General features: G+C 31.5%; 1 protein-coding gene across 6 annotated transcripts in view; it reads left to right on the top strand.

Moving 5' to 3' along the window:
* The first annotated feature begins 773 nt into the window (after positions 1-773).
* LOC145680637 (LIM domain only protein 3-like) overlaps positions 774-19,133 on the top strand; it is a 435,720-nt gene continuing 417,360 nt past the window's right edge. For 3 of the 6 annotated variants that reach the window (XM_081751332.1, XM_081751331.1, XM_081751330.1), the window contains exon 1: positions 775-1,014. The gene's annotated coding sequence lies outside the window, so the exon portion shown is untranslated. Of the gene's footprint in view, positions 1,015-19,133 lie in introns of all 6 variants that reach the window. The other 3 variants (XM_081751334.1, XM_081751333.1, XM_081751335.1) reach the window with 2 other exon arrangements.

Raw genomic sequence — 19,133 nt, 5'->3', positions numbered from 1 at the left:
ACCGACATAAGAATGTCACATTCTTTATTGCTATATTAGTGTACAATCAATTAAAAAGCATGGGCCTCTCAAATTGAGAGGAAGTTGATTGAGAGGAGATTGATTCCTCTGCCCTACCCAAATGACGCCCCTGACATAATAGGAGAACTATTACTTCTTTCAAAGCTCTAAAGGACACATCTACTGTGGTGTCAAAGCACAAAAGAGAGCGAAAATTAATTAAATAAGTGAAGAACACGCCATGTTTCAAATAATGTAATTGTTTGAATATTAATACGAAAAGTGGAAGGCGGAGTCAAGTGTTGGTATCATAGTAACAGAAAATAGAGTAGGTTTCGCTACAACGCTATTCGATACCGTAATTTGTTTTGTTTGCTTTCAACGTGACACATTCTCTAAAAAGAATTTTCCATGGTTTTCCTCAAACTGTTGAATAAAGAAAGTTATCACCGTGGCATTTTCTTGCTCAACCGACACCTCTCTCACTGCTTGTTTTTCTCTTCCTGCATCCCCCTCCTTCGATTCCTTTTGGTTTACGAAAACAATGCTCAATATCTGCCCCCTCCCCCTGTGTCCTCCCTTCTAGAGCGTCTCGCACTGACCCCGCCACTTTTGCCTATTTCACTCTTGTTACTTGGGATTTAATAGCGGCTGATTAAATTGGGGGATGCTGACTTGCGCAGTAACCGCCCCTTTTCCAGAAAGAGGAGGAAGTTTTGCCCTCCTCTGTCATCCCCTCCCCCTTGTCCCGCCGCGCGCCTGTGTTTTAGTTCGCTCTTCACCTGACGCGACAAAGCATCCCGGCGCTCAGTAGAGGAGCGACCGTTGAAGCGACAGGGATGTAAACGCAGCGTCGCTTTCAACAGCGACTAAGACCACGTGGATTCGAAGACGCGACCGACGTCAACAAAGCAGGACAACACACATTGTTGCTTCTTGGTTTCTTGTATCTCAAGACTTTTTTGGCATATATTTCGGAGAACATCGTCAGGAGACAAGTGTCGACACTATAAGGTAAGTGAATTGATTTCGATGTAGTGTATATAAAATAATGTTACGATTTATTACCGAAACTAAACACAAACCTGTTGTCTCATCCATGCGATCTGTACTTAAAAACGAAGAATTTTTGAGCTTTTAGCAAAATAATTTAAATCAACATGTTTATGTAGTTAACATGTTTATCTTTAGAAACCTCACTCTTTTAGTACCTATTATTTATCAAACATAGAAATAACATGAAAAATACAAATTTTTAGATCGACGAATATGTTAAAAGTTTCGGAAAAGTTATTAATAATAAAAGTTCCGTTGAAGTTAATAATATTGAAAATCTCGTTAATTTTATTATTAAGTTCCGTTACAGTCGTTATCATTAAAATTTCCATTAATTTTTTTTTTAAATGAGTGATTGAGAAAACTGAAATATCTCAGGAAAATGTGATATTTTAAAAACACAGTTTCGAAGAAAAGGAAAGAAAAAACAATAAGATCTAGTTGACGTTAATAATTATCTTCGTGATTTTCTTCTAATACCTACATAAGATCTGTTTATTTGCATATATATTTCCTAAACAAATTCTTCTTCTTAACAGTTTTCAAATTGTTCAAAATACTTTTGTAGTATGTAAAGTAAGTATCGAATAACACTTAAGTTTCAGTAGTATATATTAACAGAAATTTGTTATTATCGTTTTCAACTTCTTGTTTACTTTCAAACGTAAATGTGCACGTCTAAAACAAAATAACCGTAATTATTGTGAGAAGTGTTCGTAACATATAAATCGAAAATATTTCAAAATAAGCTACGACAAGAAGTTTCATTTAAGCTTGAAACAGAGAAAAGAGCTTTCGAAAGTCGCTAAGGAAAGTTCCGTTAAAATGTGCTGAGCAGTAAAATTATGCTATTTTAATTTGTTGTGTTCAGAAGAGTTGCTAACTATCGAGCAACACACTTTGATATTTTTTATATACTACCAATATCATTAATATCTTGCGTTGATACGATTTCTTAATTACTAAAACTCACGGAGTAAGATATTACGGATTAAGGCTAAAATTCACGGAAAACTCACGGATTAAGGCTAAAATTTAAATTTAGCAGCACATTCTTTTGAAAAGGTATTTCATTTTAGTGGTAAAGCATTTGTAGTAGTTACATATAAATAGTTGCTTCGAAGTTAATTAAGAATTGCTATTTTGAGAATGTTGTTTAAAAAAAACGGTTGATTGATTAATTACAGTTCTACGGCTCTTTTCCAAGATTTACTAATGCTTACATGCTATTGTTCTCATTTCCTAACAGCGAGAAAAGTATTGACCAACAAAGAATTTAACGTGCATTTACAGTAGCAGATGTAAATTGTAACATTCTCTACGTGTGATATAATTTCCTATAGTGTTTTAATAACATGTTCATAACGAGGTGACAAATAAAGTTGAACGTATATAAATTTGTAAGAGCATTTTATTAACTATAGAAATTTAGGTAAAAGATAATAAAGAAGTTCCATTAGAGTACTTGACGACGAAAGTTACGTTAATCGTAATAGAATTCAAAAACTCTTTAATAATAAAAGTTTCGGGAAACTTGATATAATAAAAGATTTGTTCATAATAGTCAGTACTTTTATTAATGACAATTGTATTAACATTTAATTTTACGAAAAGGCGAACAATATACAAAATTTTGATATTGACACAAAATTTAGAACAGCTCAAAATGATAGAAAATTAAGTCGTGAAGTCGAAGTTGTTTCAAAAATCTCTTGATTACAACTGTCATTATTAAAGGTTGATTTCGCAATTTCTATCTGCAAGCAACAAACAAAATTAAGTGCAAGGTTTAGTATCTTAGACATTTCATTAGGGTTTCGTTTACGGACTGTCATGTTTTCTCTGAGATAGAAACTTCATAGAAATCGAAAGATGTTATAAGGGTTATTGTGTAAGGAATACTATTTTTTAAAAATTTTTGGTCTACATATGGACACTAAGTTGGCACGTATATGTAACAAATCTGAGATTCTCATTTTGAAGTATTGAACAAGGTGTTACAATATATTGAATTAATCATAAACTTGATAAATGGATTAATCATAAACATATAAATATTCACCTAAAACGGGTGATCTCAACTAATAAATATTTTAGCATAATTTATCAAAATATATTAGTATTTTTTCTATACAAACGCAGTGACACCTATCATTTGAATTGCTGTTCTCTTTTTCGGTGCATTTTCATTTATTTTAAATGTAAAAAATACTTTTACGTTAATTTTAAAATTTACTGTACATTTTAAATGTGACGTTTCAGCAAACTACTAGTTATATTCTAAACCAACCAGTAGTTTGAAGATGTCCACTACAACTCTTATTACCCAACAGTTAACATATATAAGCACTGCTCCCTCATGGCTAAGCGGTTAGTGTACGTGCCTTTGGCGTGGGAGACCCAGTTTCGATTCCCGGCAGAAACCCATGTGGTTCGGGTCCCACGTTAAGCTGTAGGCCACTCTCAAATAGCCTCGCTAATGAAGGGACTGTAAACTCAAAATTTAATATAATATAATCGCAACCGTGACAAACTTGTTCAAACGTTGTCTATTCTAGGTTATAATAGTTTATAAGTAGTAAAAGATTACGTGGTAAAGTTCTAATTTTATTTTTACATTACTTTTAGATGCGTAAAATTCTATAAAACTAAGCGTAAAACTTAACAAATACTGTAAGTTATAGAACACTGTAGACCTAATATGTTTCACGGTATCATCAGAATAAAATTGATTGACGCTAGCGATATTCTTTCCCCAAATGAATAAGAAATTATACGTTTGTTTTAGCTTTTATGCGTAGTCGGGGACTCTGATATCTAAGACACATTCTTTACGATTGCCAAACTGTCTTAAAACTATAATAAATACGATATTCTATATGAAACTAGCTTACTGCATTCATTTCTCGTAAATTATTTTTCTGTCAGACAGTCACAATTTATTTGAATACTTCTGATTCGTACTATTGTATAAAAGAGTAAAAGTGGAGCATCCGCCCACACTCAAGCCTTAATACAATAGCTAGAAACGTACAATTTGGAGTGGAAACTCTTTTTTAAAACGAAAGGAAAGAATAGCAAAGGATATTTTTATGTACTGTATATTGCGTAATTGCAGGGTAATAAGGGAGTACATGTTATTTGCCAAGAATTGAATAACTCACAAATCTCTAAAGTTAGGAAGGTGAAATTGGACACTCAAATTCTTCTTCAAAAGTAACTGAGCGTTTTGGATAATTTTGTCTTTATGGGGAGAAGCGGGGACAATTTGTATAATGTTTAAATTCTCTATTCTTTATTAAAAAAAAAAAACGAGTTTGAGTATTTGCTTAATTTGGAGGTCTAAAATGCGGTGTATATAAAGCCTTCATTAAAAATGAGGAGAACAATGTTGCAGCATGGGATATTTTTATATTATTCAAATTGTTGTTTTTTATTCATTAAACTTTATTCTTCCGTGCGAAGAATGGACACTCTTGCTAGTAATTGTATGAAGATGACTAAACAAATTGGAGGGAAAGACTAGTTAAATAAAATCATCTCTACAGTTAACAGAAAATATAAGCAAGAAACCCGGACTTTTTTTTTTGTCATATTCTAATTGAATGTATTAATTTGAATACAGCTTTCAGTTACAAATAGAGAATTACTCTCTCTTTACGTCAAGTAATATGTAATTAAAATTAGTTGATTTCTTTCGCAGTCATTGATAAGAGAGAGAATACGTAGGGTGTGCACATAATCACCTATTGCATATGATCGTATAAAATTATCCAAGTATTGTCTTTTGTTGTAGTTATACTATTTGAAGTTAATACAATACTTTCTCCACACCTAGTCAACTGAGAGAGTATGACTCGTCTAATTTAATGAATATACCTCCCTGTTTCTCACAACTTGATTAGATAGTGAAGGAGTTAACTACTGAAGGGGATATTGTGAACGACACCTCCAAATAAACTTCGGGTCCCCAAATGCTTTTAAATGTTAATATAAAGAAGAATATAACAATATGTCAGCTGGGACACAAAAGTAGAGATTCTCCATTTATTTAAAATTAACTCACTCTTATGTGGTATGGCTGATAATATTCTTAACTGATACTTATAACACTATATTATCCAACATTTTATAACAGCTTGGCACACAACCTATGTTTAGCAGCTGCAATACACTGCAAGAATACTCATCAAAAAACTTCTATCTCTTTATTTCTCATTTACCAATTATAAGAATACTCACAAATCTTTGAGACACTTCTACTATTCTAACACACGAAATACGCATTACTCAGTTCAATAGAGGATTCCTAAATTATCTCACAATTCTCAAATACAAAACCTAGGATTGCATAAACTATTTGTACAGACGAATATCATCTCAACTTCAAACAACTCCTTATATTACAAAACGTTTAACATTTTCTGTCCAGTCACTCTAACAACAGATAAAAAATGTAAGGGAACTCTAGTCAACTTTAGCTAATAATACTTGCATAAGGAGGCTACGATTTATATAACAAATTTGATAAGTAATAACTTATCTTCTCATTTTCAAGTTACATTATTAGATTGATACGAATAAAATATCCACCCTAGGTCAGTCATTTTCAAAGGAAAATCCTAGAATACCTGAAATAGGATACCATCTGGATCAAACATATTTGCCATTTGTCAGTCAAGGACTGGGTTCTGTGACACCACAAATTGCACTCCTCAATCACCAGTAAGTTTTCTCTCCCAAGAAGTGATCGAGATGCCAGAAGAGTTGACAATCAGAGGGAAAGACGTCAGCAGAATACGGTGAGTGAGAAAGGATTTGATTCTGTATTTTGGATAGTATGAACTGTGCTTTATAGGCATGAATTATCGTGCAATCATGAGGATACCATTACCTTTTGATTACACTTCATCGAGTTCCAGATCTGCAGCGATGATTTGCCTCTACGGAGAAAGACACGATGGATGAAACCCATGGTAACAACAGCAACACATTCTGCTTGTAGATGAGTGGTTTGGGACACTGTTCTGGACGTTAATCACAATCCAATCACTGTCCAGACCATTTCTAGTTGTTATAGCAGTTCCATTTTTCGTCAGAAGTGACAATTTTATGCAGAAAATCTTCCAAATTATTCCATACACTCAGATAACTGCAAGTTTCCAGGCGGTGCTGTGTCAACTGATGTGGCAATCAACAGTTCAACCTTCTTACCTTAGTGATTACGCGGAGCAACCGAACGAGAGTCGTATTGTGTATGCCTAACTCATCTGGAATAGTACGAACACTTTTCTGAGGGTTCTATTCTACGATGTTCCTAAGGCTCTCATCGAACATGATATTCATCACTGTTCGCGAGGCACAGTTTGCAATGATGGGTCACCGAAAGGGAATTTGACAAACCAACGGCGAATGTAAGTTCATTGATATTCCTGTCCCAAATGCACTGTTAAAGTTTTCCGTGACTTGTTATGCAAAATATGCGTGTTTTAATTCGCAAAGAACAATTACTTGCAATTGTTTGTTTCCAATGGTGCATTTTCATAAGACCTGTTCAAGAATTTCATTGCCTCCTGATTATCTAAGTACTCTAACCTGTTTCTTAGATGTGTACTAAGTTTATAATGTTAGACACCATACTATAGTCCATTTTTAAGTTGTGTTACTGAAGTGAATTCTTCATCAGATTTCAAAGCGAGCATTTCGTTTGAGTCAAACTGATAAGATCATTTGAGAACGACCATCCATCTTAATTTGAACGATTTAAATTGTTTTGAGTTTCTCATCCCAATACCCAGGCTGTGTAGCAAAAAATAAAAATAAAAATATATAAGTTTAAGTACGAAAGCGTTTAAAAGAATTATTTTTCAAACTTCCTTTATTATTGTATTATTATTATTATTATTATTATTATTATTATTATTATTATCTTTGCATGATTATTTAACATTTTAGAAATACTGTTGATGACATACTGTCGAATTTTAACTTATAAGGCCACAGCCCTGTAGATATTACACTTGTAACCAGAATATTGTTAATTTTATTCATAGCTAAGCAATATAAGTCACTACTACTTTCTCTATTGTAAATAGTACATATAGGATTACATAGATGTTTAGGATGCTAGAATTTATCCAAAAGAGATTACTCAAACTTCTTATAACAAATTTTAATTACACATTTCGGAACTATAGTCCTACCAGCTATTATGCTGACTTTCAGGCAGTTGTCTGAAACTTAAAGGAGAAATACTCTATAGTTTGTCGTTTGTATTCTTGAGTGTGTTTCTGATAATGTGAAGTCACGGCATGTACACTCATGTCCAAAATTATTGTCGCATGTCTATCAATGTGTTGTTGTAGGAATATAATTTGATTACGAATTCGTCCGGTATTTCTTATAATGTTAGTATATGTATAATCGACAAAGACATGTATGTGGAAAATTTCATGTCAAAAGAGCAGTAAATAAGAACAATAAAACGAAAATAAAACTTTCTTGTCCATTTAGCAAAATTTTGTTTTGCTCATTTTAATTTTCATATTTATATTTCTTTTCCTATGAAATTTACCACAAATATATAATTCCCGATTATTCACATAGTATCAGTATTAAAAGTACCCTGAAAAATCATTATCAAATTATATTCTTACAAGAAGACAGTTATAGATATGCGACAATAATTTTGGACATGAGTGTGCCTTATTAGTTGGAAGAACCTAATTAAAGTAGGTCCCCAATTGCCTCACCATATGTCTCAATAATCTTTCAGATTTTACCTAATCGGGAATAAAATCAGAAACCATCATTGTAAAAGTGCGCATGAGAAAGAATTGACTATACATGGTGCATATATTTTCATAAAGATACTCCCAAATTATAATGCTAGCTTTATTATTAAAAAGCACAATAAATAGTAGAGTATACATTTCTAAAATAGACAGATGTATCATTTTCGCATCCCCATCCAAATAGAAGCACTAGTGCTGTAGTATTAATAACAAATCTGATTAAGATATCATATACAGACAGTTTTCAGTCCGTATATTACAGTATTTTGATCTGGTGACTAAGTTAATAAGGAGATAAAATATAATATTTAATTCTTAAAAATAGTTGTAATCTCAACATTATGGAACGTATTGTGGATATAAAAGTGTTTCAAATTCTAGTAGTAGACTAATATTGTCATTTTAAACGTTGGGCGTCCGGAAGAGTGTGTATCTCTATATTTCCTGGGTCACTCCCTAAGTGCCCTTGATATATTTCCTCCTTAAGGCAATGCTTATTTTGTTTTAAATTGTCTCATTTTTCTGATCTATAATTACTTCCCTCTACTACGGTCTTAATTAATTTGAATTGTTCTTGCATAAATTATATTATATATTTCAAATTGATTTTAAGTATTGTTTCCTTCATCTCGTCTTTCAGTGGTGTACTTTGTATCTCGAACTTTCTTTCGAATACAACTGGTATTGTTAATAGTCTGAAGCGAATTCTGAGGTTGCAATCTGGAGAACCAGTAAAATAATCATGTATGTGGATACACATATGCATCTTTTTTCTCTCTATCATTTGAAATATATTATTATAAAAGTGAACTCTATATGTGTAATTGTAGGGCGTAAATCTTATAGTAGCGAATAATGATTTTCTTTAAATGAAATTCTAACCATGAAGTGCTTAGAGGTGGGTAAAATTATTTGGTCCCTTGCATATTGATTTATCGTTGGTAAGGTCAATAACATTTTTATTTTACTAAACAATGATTTAAGTTGAATATGAATGAGATGAAGTCTTGACAACGTAGGATCTACAGCATTATACACAGGTAAAGACATAAATGTATATTTGCACTACATTTAGTATTTTAATGGTTTCTGCAGTTTGTTACTCCGTGCCTTCGGTAGAATTTGGTAGACACCAGGAAATACTATAAGGATTATTTGAATGATCATGCCGAGACAACTCTTAATTATATTTCTGTTTATTATTATGATATTCTATCAAAGTGAACATGCTAATACACAATACGTATTATTAAAAATAGTAGTGGGGTTGGTTGCAATTTCCAAAAATTACTTTTTTACCTATATTTTGTTCATTGAGTATTATCCACTCCAGTCAGTGAAGAATTGTACCCTTTTTCTTTGGCAAAGATGCATTGAGAACTTTAATACTTAATATAGAAACATATCTAGGCAAGACATAGATGGAACAAGTATATATGAATCACGGCAATTGATAAATCGCAGTACTCAATTCTGAGCTCGAATCTAACTTCGACGTTCTCATTTAGTAATTATACAAGGATTATATGTAAAATGGGAATGTTAGTCCCTGACTTTAGCACTCGGAAGAGAGATTATTTACGAAGGGGCCAAAGTAAAAAGATAAAGAAACCAACCATAAAGACCTCAAAGGTAAGAGGATGTAGGGGATGGAAAAAACTTGGTAAGCTGGGAATACCATACCATCTAATTCTAGCAATTAGTACTATAAAACTGCGAACCCTAGCTGAAACCAAAGAAGAATGAAGAGCAGAAAACCAATTACCAGAAAACCAGAATACATGAAATGGTTTACTGTAGGACGAAAGTCAGCTATGACTTGAATTCGACAGTTACATCGTGGATTTATTCTGGTCAAGTTTATGGTAAAACAAGTATGAGTTGGGATTTAGCACAGGGGCGTCATTTAGGGGGGCAGGGAGGGGCAATTGCCCCCCTAAGTTTGATATTTATATAGATTTTATCAATAAAATAGTAGAAAACGAGTGAAAAACACGAAAGTTTACTTATATCAAGGTGTCTTGCCCCCCCAAGCAAATCTGAAATGACGCTTCTGATTTAGCATGATAATAATTCCGGCAAATCTTGTCTAGATGTATATGTAAAACAAGTAAGAGCAGATTAGATGCCATGAACGAATGTTAATGAAATATAAATAACTGTAAACTAAAATAGTCTTATTTTGTGAATAGTACAGTAAAATTTCCTCTTTTGTCATTGTTTTGATATCTTAATACTTAATTGCTTGTATACTTAATTTACGGAAAAAAAGTAGATTGTATAAGTCGTTGTCTACAGTGAAGTATCGAATAACTAAAAAAGAAAAGTTACTCTATACCTAGTGATCAAATAAGACCTTAACTGTATAAATAGTATTTTAATCGATATTTTGGTTTAATGATCATAAATACTTATGGCAACATCAACAAGGTATACAAAGATGATCATATGGAGGCTATAGGTTAGTATACATCATACGGAGGCTATAAGATTCCCACAGTATCAAAAGGAGGCTATAGATTAGTTTTTGAAGGTTAACTAAATTGAATCAATTAAATTAGTCACATAAATGTTCTCGAAGTTAATGTCACAAGATCTCAAAATGTGGTAGTCAAATTATTATTTACTTTGCTAATTTATTTTATCTTAGTTACATATCTCATAAATTTCGGGGCAATTATAGTTTATGACACACGAGATTCAATCTTTCGATTCACTGCTCTGCTTACAAATAATTTTAGTATCTGAAGAAAAGAATCGCGTATTCAAGTGAAAGTAATCAGAGCATGGAATGGGAATATTATCCAATAGACAAGTAAGTACTACGTAATAAATGTACAAAATACACACATCCTCCAGAATTTAAATCCACTTTCGAAACAGTAGTAAATGGAAAACAGGGGTAAATTAACCAGAATTTAATCACAACTTTAATATTGAAAACTAAGTGTTCCATAATGTTCGGAATATTCTCAAAATCATTCTTATGCCCATGTAATAAGCATGTATGATAATCAATATAATTGACCATTTTGGTAGAAATAAACAAACTGATTACAATGAGAATAAAGCTGTGTTAAGTTTTCCTAACTAAAAATAAGAATTAAAGTACGTATCTTAAGAAAAATCGTACTTAGCTTTCATTTAACATATTTAATTTTCTGAAAACTTTGAAGCTAACTCATTTGGTTATTATTTATTACATATGTTGCCATAGGAATATCAATAAGAATTACTATTAAATAGTACTAAAAAAAATCAGATTTTGCAGCATCTACACAGATTGGGTAATGAACTTACAACGAGTTATAATATAACTTTTATGATAGGTAGAACCGGAATTATTTGAACGAATGGAAATGTGTGTGCCATAAATTACATGTATAATAGAATCGAAATAACATGGGGTTAATTTGCATTTATTTTCGTGCTGATACAAGTTTAAAAACGATCTCCACCTTTCTAATTTGGTCCATTTTGAGACGCAAGACGACAAAAATAATACCTAATTTCCAAGGTCTAGTACAACCTCAAACTTAGTATCAACATGCCCCGGGCCAGAGCACACTCCACGCCCGTCTAAAATTTTTTAAAGATTCTCAAAATATCTATAACTAGCTAGTTTCCTAAAAGGAGTAACCTACGGAATCCCGAACATTTTCTTTGTGTATGAAATCCCATTAAAATTCAACCTCCGGTTTCTGTGTGTAAAAACGCACATTCACTGAAAGTTACTGAGACATAGGTGGTTTTCCATTTGGAACCCTGGTCATCTATTTATTTATATAGCACCAGTACAGTATGATGGTTAGCCATTAAAACAATGGCTTTTTAAAAAAAAATCCCACTTATGAAATCTTAGTGCATTGAATAATTAGTAGCCCAGACCACTTTTCAGTTTAAAAGAAGGAAGATGCAAGTTTAGTAGTGAAATAAAAGAAATGCAGATATATATATATATATATATATATATATATATATATATATATATATATATATATATATTATGTTATTATTAGAGTCTAAAAAAACAATCTGATTTTATCTTGAAAAACATTAAATTTTTCAGCAGAAGTAAAAAGTATGAACATCGCACCAACTTTCTTGCCTTCATTTCTTAAATTAAATCACGCCATTCTGTCAGGAGATGGATTAATCATTAAGCAAAATAAGCTCGTGCTTAGGAAATCAAGAGAAGAGGAGGAATCCATAGCAGAATTTACCATGAGCCATGGGACATATGGTGCAATACTACAAATACTACCGTTGAATCAATATTCTCAAAAGAGGTCACTACATTAAATAAAATAATTACCTATCAATCTATACATGAAGGAAATGTAGAAATGTTTGAGTTTGACGGTTGACTTGTCCTGCACCGCTAGACTGATTTTTGACGCAATAATCTGGCCAAAGTTAGGCTTTTACCGCATTGGATTTCCGAAAGATTTTATCCTAAAGAATGGAGAAGTTCAAATATTTATACCAAGAATACAGTACAGACTGCCTCACTAGTGGGACAAGTTAGAGAGATAAAACTCGGTAAATACATGCCTTATTTAAAATTAGGGAAAACATGAAAACGTGTTTTTGAAATTTCCGATTGAACGGGATCAGGCCGCATTTTTTACATAAATAAATATTAATGTAGCGATATTTTGCTCTCAGCTCCCCCTAGACCGCTGCACTAAACTTGATGATTTTTGTATGTGAGTAGATCATGGTCTAACTTAGGTTTTTATCATATTATAGAATTAGACTGAAAAAGAAATGAGTAATGTGGTTACATGTAAAAATAATCGAAAACGACCAAATAGTTTTTGGAGCTGCTGAGATGAATAATGACACTCCAAATTCCGTTTGAGTCCAAGTTCATCCCCGTCGGCGATGTGTGGGGTGTAAAAAGGGTGACACTTCGGATTGCTATCATCACGTTTTCATTGAAGTGTATGTCCTAAAGAGAAGAAGGCTCTAATACTTTTCATAAATGTAATCTCCCGTGCGAAGAACGAGCAGTTAAGCTGGTACATATACACAAAAATAACAAAAGCACTGAGACAGTGTAGATTTATACCAGGAATGATGAAATCGAAAGTAAATGGTTCCCACACATAGCATAAAGAAAGTAGATAAAACTTAGTATGTAGTATGCGAAATTTGTATAATTTCTGCACAACATCAGTAAAAAAAAAAAAGAAAAAACTCACACGCACACACGTACTCCATCAGAAACACAAATCCTTGATAGAAGTAAAAATAACAATAATAGTAATGTTAGAGATAATAATAGATACTAGTAATGATTGAGGATCTGGAGTAATGAGTGGCAGATTTCGCACTTGTAAAAAAAAGAGACAAAGTTTTCAAATATAAATAAAGTAAAAGTATACAAAAATAAGTATTATTTTCTATTTTACTGTAAATTTTGTAACATTTCGATAAAATTTTGTTTGATGTTTTGTTATTGTTGATATTTAGAAATACATATATATGAGGACAACAAAATATTTTAAGCGCTTAGGATCTATAGGAGGTTTAATCAAGCACTGCATTTTCCAGTTATTACTGTACTATTTATTAATGAAATATAAACAAAATCTCTTGATTTTTTTTTAAATATTCCATTATTAAAAGGCTGAACAATTTTCTGTTTAATTCTACAGGGGAAATTTCTTTTCCCATATTGTAGAGATGTTATAAAAACATTTATTTACAAAATATGAAGAAAATCACCTGAGATTTTTTTTTGAAAAAAATTGAGAAAAACTCACCCATAAGAGTAAACTACCCCTTCTGGATTTTTAAAGAGGCATGACTTATGCCTTATTATAGGGTTCTTAATGAAATGCCGATTTCTGAAATATAAAAGAAGTCGTTAGAGCCTTTTCAAGAAATTATTCCTTTTTAAGGTTTATCCTCCGCCCACTAAGCTACATTTATTTCCGGGACTAGAAATAAACATTCTTAAAAATTCATCCCTGCAAATTCTTATAAAACCATTAAGTTTGAAATGTGGTTCTGGTACGTTGAAGAGCCTTTAGGAGAGTACAGTACATCTGGATGAACGAAAGAAGAGGACAAACATCCAAAAATAACATTTTCGGCGTGTAGGGGCTATTAAACGAGAAAATATCTTAAAGTTCCAAATGCAACATCTTTTCACGACTGCTATATTCAACAAACCTAAAAACTTCTTTACTAAATTCTCTATGTCTCTCTCTCTCTCTCTTTCTCTCTCCCTGTCTCTCCCTCCCTCTCCCTCCCCCTCTCTCTCCCTGTGTGTGTTATTTGCGATATTTTTTTTTTTTTTAAATTTTGAGCTCTCCATTCGATAGAGCATCAAAAACTATTTGAAAGAAGTGACGGAATTTTTCGCGTCACTCTTATCATTCCCGAGATATTGGCCAAAAAAAAGTTTCGACTTTGGGAGATCTGGGGAGCCATATCTCGAGAACTGTGTGTCATAGAGAGATGATATTGGTGTTGATCAATGCCTAAGAGGATGGTGTACGTTTCTGTATCAAATAATAACCGCTCGTCAATAGCCAACTGACCACCGTTCCCCAGATATTGGCCAAAAACGTTCGGATTTCGGAGATTGAAGGAGCCATATCTCAAGAACCATAAGTCAAACAGAGAGAATTTTTTAATTTTGAGCATGTGTCTTAGTAGAACTACATGTCGTAGCACGTTTTAACAGAGCTCTTAAATACTGTGGGAAAAAAATTAGTACTCAAGGAAATTATAAATGGGTAGATATATTATAAGAATTGTTTAATGAGTATAATAATAAAGTACATAGAACAATTGGTATAAAGCCTGTAGAAGTTAATAAGAAATATTAATCCTTTTTAAGTTCATTCTTGCAATGCTCTTGGAGCATTCTCAACTGATTTGTACTATATTGTTGCTTGAATATAATTAAGAAAGAAAAACAGCAAAAATAAATAAATTGTAACATAAAATCGCAGAATGTTTTAATGCTTTTATCTTTAAGATTGTGTTTAATGTGCATAACGAAACATGTACTCACAAAGTTGACGCTGACTCCCAAGGACTGACAAATGAAACGGCAATCAGTCTCTTTCTAAATAAAATCGTTTAGTTTAACATTTGGCCTGCTCTGTATAGTAAAAAAAACTGATTGTTAATGAACGCGACTCATAAAGGAATAATTTTGCGGAATGTGAATGTAAAAAATGCACTGTAGACCTCACGAATAAAGCCAATGACACTATATTTTAACAACAAACTGCAAGCAAAAGAAAACCCAAGGAGAAAGACTTAATTTTCACCCCCCCCCAAAAAAAAAAATCGGACTTCTTCCGTATCTTGTTTTCTCTAGTTAGAACATTTCTCATACTAAAAATATTTCACCATCTGAATTTCGCGGTAGAGTAAATTATGATTTTGATTACAGTCTGAATGAGGGTGAAAAAAACTCGTCTAACTTAGGTGACTTCAGACAAAGATGGAAATTTATGTTTTGAATTAACTACTATTTTTATTGTTTAGTCTGTGAATGATGTTTCGTGCTTATGAAGAAAATGTTGTATCCGATTTTGATATGAGTAATGTGACACAGACTACACAAAGCTAAAGGACTTGACGAAAAATGTTGTTGTCCATTATATCCCCTTAAATTATATGCACGAAAGGCACGAACAGTTTGGTCAACGAAAAGGACATAGAGGAGTTTTCAGATTTTACAAAAGGAGCGCATGGTAAAAAGAGATTCGAAACAAATATTAGCATAAGTTTTCAGAGTTTACAGAGGGCAGCAAAGTATAAAGAAATTAAAAACAAAGATTACAATAAATTTTTCAGAATTTACAGAGGAGGTGCAAGTTAAAAAGATACTAGAGACAAAGATTAGAATAAGTTTTCAGGATTTCCAGACGGGTACAAGGTAGAAAGATATTAGAAACAAAAACTAGAATAAGTTTTCAGATTTTACAAAGGAGGCGAAAGATTATAAAATATTATAATAGACAGAAAATCACTTAAACCTGATTCTGAAGCAAGTTAAATGTGAAGTCATAGCATGTAACCGCAGAAAAGTTATGACAACGGTTCATACCAATCTAGTCTGTATTACAGTATATATTTCTAGTTGTAAATAGAAATTGTTAAAATTTCAATCAATCCTTAAAAGAAATGCGGCAGTGTGAAAAAGAATTAAATATATTAACAAGGCTAGCGCTTGTAGATTTGATGCTGAATTTTCGGGTTCGAGTTACGCTGGGATATCATCAAACATACTTCAACAATTCAGATTCCACCTTAAATTATAAATATTATCCTAAATACCTTCACTGTTGACAAATACCTCACATATCAATTCATGAATAAATAAATTTATCGATTAATTAAAAAAGAATACTCAATGAACTATATTGTACGCATTAAGGGTATTTAGGCAGACTTACAATGTAAACTCCTTTTACACTGTCGAGTCCAAAAAAGTAAGTGTCAATTAGGTATTTAAGTTACGTACATTTTTCGATTGACTTTTATTTACAAAAAAAAGGAAAGAAAATTTTATTAAATGTTTAGTAAGTTTCAATAAGACATCGCAACAAATTCAATGAAATTTTCCATATAAATTCACCTTTTCGCCTCTTAGTCCAAGATAGTATATTGCCCGCTTTTTCGGAAAAGTATTTCTCAATTATCAATCACTATTAGTGAGCGTTACGAGAATTTGCGTGAGTTTGATCAGACTTGCAACGTAGACTCTTGGTTTTTTAATGAATAAAAAGAAAGTATATGGAAAGGAGACCCTGATTGTTTCTTCTAAAGTTATGGGTAATTTTTGATATATAATCCTGATCAAAAATTATATACTCTGTAATATCGCAGAAAGAATAAAGTTAAAATTGTAGTGTGGACATTTACTGATCATGTGATACTTCTGAGTTCTGGAAAGGTTATGTGCTCTTTTCTGTTCTTTTCTAAATGCATCAGTTCGTGCATGAGAATGATGAAACGATCGAAGTACGTCTTTGTCTGCTTAAGTGACTATAGGAGTTGCTACCCATGTATCGTAATGATGACTGGATCCAATGATCCATTAAGAAAAGCAGATAACGTAATTATAAATCATAAACGAAAAAATGAAGCAAACATTTAGCCGTAAAACCTGGTGAACAAAACATAAAAATAAAAAGACAATGTTAACTAACCACAAAGCCACTAAAAAGCAGAAAATAATAAAAGTGCTAATAAACAGAAAATAATAATAAACCGCTTAAAACAAAAAAAAAATATAATTACCTGTAAAATTTCTTGACTCTGTGAAATGCCAAACAATTTAATGTCTCAAAAAATACTATCAAAACTAACTTTATATTAGATACTAATTTGTTTACTTGGTCTAAAATACTTTCCGAAGATTATTTAGTTTAATATAATTTTCCGTGATTTATTTGGTTTAAAATTTTTATCCATTCTATCATGATGTAAGGTTTTTCCCATGGTTTATTTATTTTATGGTATTTATTCATAACTAATTTAGTTTAAGGCATTTATCTGTGATTTACTTGGTTTGAAGTATCTTTCTATTGGTTATGTGTTGTAAAATACTTTTTCGTAGTTTATTCTATCTAAGGTAATTTCCGTAGTTTATTTAGCTTAAGACATTTATTTGTAGTTTACTTGGTCTAAGGTATTGTCCAAAGTTCATTTGTTGTAAGGTATCTTCTCGTAGTCTGTTTTGTCTAAGATAATTTCCATAGTTAATTTAGTTTAAGAAAATCATCCACAGCTTATTTGGATTAAGATATATTTCCATATTAACTTAGTCTAAAGTATTTATCTCCAGTTCTCTTGATATGTAGTTTTACATATTTTCTTTTAGAATAAGGTATTTATTGGTAGTTTATTTAGTTTAAGCTATTTATGCGTAATGTATTTGAATTAAGGTATTTTTCATAGTTTCTTTTCTCAAGGAAACTTTTGTAGTTTACTTTGCTACGATATTTTTCCATAGTTTATTTAGATTAAAATATTGGTGTGTGGTTTACTTGATCTAAGGTATTTTCCGTAGTTTATTTGATGTAAAGTATTTTTGCCGTAAATTGTTTGATTTAATTTTTTTCTCAAATTTATTTGGACTGAGATATTTATCAGTTGTTTACTTAATCTAAGGTATTGGTCAAAGACTTATTTAGTTTAAGTTAATTATCCGTATTTTACTTGACCTAAGGTATTTTCCCTTAGGTTATTTGCTCTGAGGTATATGTTTCTAAGGTAGTTTATTTTCTCTATACTTTTATCTGAAGTTTATTTAGATTAGCAAACTTATTGACAGTTAATTTGGTGTAAGGTATTTTTCAATAATTTACTTCGTCTAAAGTATTTTTCCTTATTTTATTTGGTCTAAAGTAGTTTTCTATAGTTTATTTGGACTAAGTCTTTATCTGAGACTTTACTAACTTTTACGTATTTTAAAATGCCTTGGTGTTTTAGTTTAGAAATAAAGCCCTAGTCAAGCCGAAAATGTCCTGTTTGTTTCAAAAATATATATGAACTCTACGTAATGAGATAAATCTTGACTTGCGTTGAAAGCATGTATAATACGTTATTTTGCAGACCTTTCGTTCTCGAGTTATGGGCCATCAAAGTTAGGGTTTCAAATTAATGTTTCAAATATGATTATAGTTTCACACAATAAAATAATTTGAAAATTATCTTTTGTTAATAAAATTATGAATAAACAATAAATATTTTAAGATCCCTCTTCATCTCTAATAACATGAAAAAATGTTTTTATACAGTACAAATAAATATATTACATGTGGCAACATTGAATAAACTTACGATTTTGGGAACTGATCATCAACTATCTTATAGGTTTCTTGATCTACAAAGAATATAAAAATATTGTACATAGATAATATAGTATTAAGAAGGCTAAATTACTTATTATGCTATTCATAAATTTCCTGAATAGTGAAAAATTAGACAGATATTCTTTAAGAATAGCCATATGAAAATATGATTACAGTTTAATTGATTATTATTATTTTTCCTTATAATTTTCCTTAGTTTATTTGCTCTGAGGTATATTTTTCTAAGGTAGTTTATTTTCTCTATAATATTTTCCGTACTTTTTTCGATTAACGTATCTATCGGCAATGAATTTGGTCTAAGGTATTTCGGCATACTTTATTTTGCCTAAAGTGTTTTTTCCTTATTTTATTTGGTCTAAGGTAGTTTTCCATAGTTTATTTGGACTGTCTTTTTCTGCAACTTTGCTTGCTCTTACGTATTTTTCTACAG

Source organism: Thermobia domestica, chromosome 3, assembly GCF_964235325.1.
Source record: "Thermobia domestica chromosome 3, izTheDome1.hap1.1, whole genome shotgun sequence".
NCBI lineage: Eukaryota > Metazoa > Arthropoda > Insecta > Zygentoma > Lepismatidae > Thermobia > Thermobia domestica.
The sequence above is the reverse complement of the archived record's forward strand: the minus strand, read 5'-3'. Positions and strand labels throughout refer to the sequence as shown.